The sequence below is a fragment of the Rutidosis leptorrhynchoides genome, chromosome 9 (genome assembly GCF_046630445.1).
Source record: "Rutidosis leptorrhynchoides isolate AG116_Rl617_1_P2 chromosome 9, CSIRO_AGI_Rlap_v1, whole genome shotgun sequence".
NCBI lineage: Eukaryota > Viridiplantae > Streptophyta > Magnoliopsida > Asterales > Asteraceae > Rutidosis > Rutidosis leptorrhynchoides.
Window position 1 is genome coordinate 44,861,221 of NC_092341.1, and position 5,426 is coordinate 44,866,646.

The 5,426-nt window shown below is 33.3% G+C and overlaps 1 pseudogene; it reads right to left on the bottom strand.

Annotated features, from left to right (window-relative positions):
• Positions 1-3,228, bottom strand: LOC139867995 (high-affinity nitrate transporter 3.2-like; annotated as a pseudogene).
• Positions 3,229-5,426: the final 2,198 nt, after the last annotated feature.

Below are 5,426 nucleotides of genomic sequence, written 5' to 3' on the forward strand. Positions count from 1 at the left end.
TTAGCCACCATTCTTGGCCGCCATCATTACTAACGGCCCAAAGAAGCCGCCGACAGCCAACCAACAGCCGGAATCAACAGATTTTAACACACAATCACACATCAAACACCCAACCAACAGATCTACGCCTATACCTACAAACCAAGATCCGACCAAATGGGTCTCGCCGCCTACACCCACCAAAAATAACGAAATCGATGTAAATGAACGTCTCGAAGACAAAACAGGTTGAATCCTTCCCCAATCGAACAAAAACCAAGATCCAAGCCAACACAACCCCAAACCAAGACCAGAGACACATCCTATGTAAGAAACGCCTGAAATCGCCGCTTGTTCGCCGGATCCGAGAATGGAGGAGGGAAAGGGGCGAATGAAGATTATTTCGAGAAAAAGCTAGAAAACCAAACCACTGGCGAGATGCCGGTGGTCGAAGAGGATAGCATCAGTAGAAAACTACAAACCGGTGGTCGGAGGAAGCAGCGAGGAGAAGAATGGTGGGTGAATAAGATGAACAGCGTTCAAGGTAATCTCTTACCAGAAGTAAAAAAAGTTTTAGAGAGAGACCATGAACTTTTTATTTACAACGTTTTGAGAACAGTAAATTAAATCCCCAAAAACAAAAACAAAAACAAAAACAAAAAGAAATCCCAAAAATGAGGGCATCTATAATTGATTTATTTAATCAAATATCAAAATATATAGTGAATATTTTCGCTAGACATACATTTCATACGGCTGTATTTGTGTTGCAAAAAAAAAAACTAATAATTGGGAAAAGAAAAAGGAAAACAATTAAATATAATAGAACATTTCGATACTTATAAAATATGATTTCATTTCCATTGCCAAGAGTAAACACACAACTATATCCAAACAAAACATACAATCACAATAATATATCAAAACCACAAGTTTCAATATTATTGTAATTATTAACTCAATAAAATCGACAAATCAAACTCGTGACAATATGATCAAGTACATGGTATGATCAAGTTACACGAAGAATAACATAAGTAGCCATCCATAACGATACCCGAAAGCATTCCCAATAACGGGCCAAGCTGCCGACACTTTTTGATCACTAACGACACCATCAATCTGGAATAGGTTAGTAGTCTTCATCGTGTTAGTGGACTGACCATAAGCGATCTCATGTTTATTTGCTTTAACAGCGTACACCCTCACGAAATATGTAGCAGTTTGGGTATCTTTTGGAATGGTCCATGTGAAAGAGATGTTAGAGCGCTGGTATGGTCCGTCCGTGATGTCAAACGGGCAGGTTTTGTCGTTATCAAGGTTGTCGTCTGTTTTCCTATCATCTCAGCCCGTTTGACTCACTGGTGCGTAGCATAACTTAGCCTCGACCGTGGTGTAGTTTGTGTCTGGTGCGGTAGCTGTGAGGTTTGTGTTGTATGCCCATGTGATTGTTATGTTATCTTCCCCCGCTTTCAAGACTACAAAGATAATTAAAAGAAGTTATGTTTTAAATACTAATCCCAAGTTACATGCAGGCTATTAACAACTCGAGTATTAACAAACAGGTAAACATATAAGCTTTTTCCTGTTCATTAGGCTAATAGGCTACCCTAAAAAGTGAATATCCTGTAACCGTTATCGACCATTTTTCTTGTACACTCCAAGTTATGTTAATACTGAGTATTAGCAAGCTACTCAAATTTGAGCTCATAAATGAGCTAATCGAGGTGAGGTTTTTGATACAGTACTTCATCCGTTCTAAAATAAATGTTTAATTAGACTAAGTACTATTTTTCTAAAATAAATGTTCTACGGAGTCTTAGGGCCTGTTTACTAAAGCCTTAATGGGCTATGTGTTCTAGAACTGTTATTCGGTCAGCTACCCCCTTTGTTTCTTTAGGACTTTTTGGCTCACCAAGGTATGTATTGAAAGATTATTGGACAGTCAAAAAACTACTCTCCTCTGCATATAGATGTTCTTTTACACTAATTTTCCAAGACTACCCTTTAATGTCATGAATTAAGATTTCATCTTCTCCAATATACGTACTCATCTTCCTCTAAAATATCATCACAGCTAAAAATCGTTTTTTCTAAAACTATTCTTGAATTGTTAATTAACCAAATAACATATTCTTAAAAAGAAACAACGGATAATTATGAAAATCGTGAAAATTGAAGATCTCAAATTCAAAGATCTCAAAATCGAACTAGAAAGTGAAGATCTCGAATCAAACTTCTTGGATCTGCCCATTAGACAAAAAGGTTGAGTGGAATGAGAAAATCAGGTATACAAAATCGTAATCATAAATACGATTATTTGAAGCATGAAAATCGTAAGAACCAATCATCCGTAATCAGAAATTAGCTACACATGTTCGTAGCATATGCTTGAACAAGAAGTGCACTGTACTCACTATGGATTTTTGGTAAATAAAAGAAAGGGTATTTAAATGTTTATGTAATTGTGTAATACGGAGTATAATAAATTGAATGTTTACACAAATACAGCACAACATTTTTTATACTACGTACTATACTATTAATTACAGTAAATATTAAATTACATTAGGACTTTTAATTCAATAAAAAGAAAATAATAGTATTATTTGGTGCAAGGGTAAAATAGTCAATTTTCTAATTCAGACGGTTTATTCAGTTCAAAAGGTAAACAATATCTTTCATATTGCCATTTATATCCATATAGCCTTCCTTATTCACACTGCCATCTATATCCATATAGAGCTTAATAATAAGTTTAGTAAACAGGCCCTTAGACTATAAGACAGTTTTGCCAATGTGTACTTGTCAAATGTCTATTTTACCCCAGTTTTGAGCTATGCATTCGGGAAATTGTTTATGTAATTTTTTTTAATGTCAATCAAGATACAAATGTGTACACGACAAAGTGGAGTACAAAATGGGCAAAACATTGGGTCAAATTCGAGCCCAAAAATTGTTATTGAATCAATTCATGTCAATATCAACTCTAGGAGTTAAAAACGTATATCCAATAATATAAAAGATTTTGGCATACAAAAGCACGAAAATTGTTTCTGCAAGTGTCGGGCTTGTTGTATTGCGATAATTTGGAATGTAATAAAGGACATATAGCATACCTTGGCTCGGTGTTGGCGAAGCCGAAACAGTAAGGGATTGGATAAGAGAAGAGAGGTGAACATTGTGAGCATAAGAAGTAGTTGCAAAGCAAGAAAAAACAATAAAAAGAATGTAAAAATGAACCTCCATTGAATGGTTGACTTTAGAACTAAAATTCAGTTTGATAAGTGATAACTTATCTTAAGTTGATAATTATGATTTTAGATGTTGTGGCAAGTGACTATTTATAGGGTGTGTTTGCATTACATAATTTAGCCGTTTATGTGTGTTTAGCTTTGAGCTTATGATTTCAATAAGCTACAAGCTATAAGTTTTTATTTTTATTTTTTATTTAAGCAAGCAGAAAAATTATATAAAAACAAAATCGAGTACAAGGAGCTTATGAATTGTATAATTACTAAAAAGCCCATACAATATTATTATACAAATATAATATTATAGTTTTCTTTAGTCAACTTACAGCTATAAATTTTTCCTACAACTGCTTTACCAAAGAAATAGAGCTTTTGAATTGTACAATTACTAAAATAATAAACTTCAGCTTCGAGGTTTAAAATTAAACTCTAGATAACTACTACAACTATAGGCTCTAGCTCTAGCTCTAGCTCTAACTATAAGATCTAACTAGTTTCACTCAAACACACTCATAGTTAATTTGGTTTTATGAAAAAGAATAATACCTTATTGTACTCATCAATTTTTTTCTTTATTTGTTAAAGTCAATATTTGTTTAATTAACCGACGTATAGGTATTGTAAGTTAATATTTGGGTAATGATAAGATACTATTAAGCGTGCAGAAGAGTCGAGTTGAGCTCGAACAGTCGAACTCGCTCCATTTCGTGCTTAATGTTTCAAATTTGTGCTTAGCTCCTTCAATATAATACAAGCTCGGTTACTTGAGAAGGAAGGTTCGCTTTCTACTCCCGTGTCGGGTGTTAGGATTGATAACCCTTCGACCAATGTGTCTTCTTATGCGATTGAAAATCGAGGAGGCAAGAAGTTTAATCGGCTGAAGGTTGACGGTGTGGTTGTTAAGCCGATAATAAAGACATTGGAAAGGTAAAAGGTAAAGGTAAAGCAGTTGGCGGGTAGTCTTTTGAGTGGTTTTGGTTCGTGTTTAGGTTTCTAGTATTTGGTTAGATTTAGATTTTGTAATGGTTTCTTGTTTTCTGATTGTGTTTCGAGTTTCATTTTCGTTTTTGTGTTACGGTTGCTCAAGGCTCGGGCTTTGTTATTTTAGGCTCTTTGCTAAGTTTTAGGAAATGTAACTCCTTCCGAGCCTTGATCTGTGTTTGGGTTGGTTGTATTTTGTTCGTCTTCCTCATCGATTGATGAAAAGACTTAGTTTTATGTTATTGTTATTATTACCCCAAAAAAATGAGTGAAAAAAAAAAGATTATTTATATTAAGTTATTTTAATCATATAAACATGTATCAACTCTTATTTTACAATATAATGGTTAACAAATGTATTGAGGTTTTTTAAAAACTTAAAATTTATAAAATGATGTATCAACAAGTTTTATATAAATATAAAAATTGTATCAACTCTTCTCATAAATGTGGAATTATATCTTAAAAAAATTATTATAAAGGTAAAATGTATCAATTTATCGATATTAACGTGTCTTGCGGATCAAAAGTACGTGAATAACAGTCATAGTTAAGGATGACGGTGGATGTCCGGTCTATCGGATATCCGATCTATTAAAGTGAATATGGATTATATAAATGAGTGATAAACAAATATCCATTTGATCCGATTCATGAACGCATATGGATTCTGTGACGACCCGGAATTTTCGACCAAATTTAAACTTAATCTTTATATGATTTAATGTTTCCGACAAGATAAGCAAAGTCTGTAATGTTGAGTCTCGAAAATTTTGGAACTATGTTCATATATTCAATTACCCTTCGACTATTCCCAACGATTCACGAACAATTATATTTAACTTGATGTGCATATATAATTATATATATAAATACTAATAGAAAACATTAACAAAGTATTACGTGAATGATACCGCACATTAAACTTATTGGTTTCCATATCTATTTGATACATTGAACTATCAAAGTTAAAAGATAATATCAAATGATTGAATTATCAGATACATTGTGATATGATTACGAGTCTCTATTGTGAGGTCCACTGTGATTTAAGAGATCGTTTCATTTTTAACGGTATTCGGAATAAATGGTAAAGTGATTTACAAGTAAGAACAAATGTGTCAATCAACGAGAGTTAGACAAAAGTTAGTGGAGAACTAAAGTTCATAATATTCAATTGATTTAGTTTCAATCGTGCGGAAACGCTTTTCG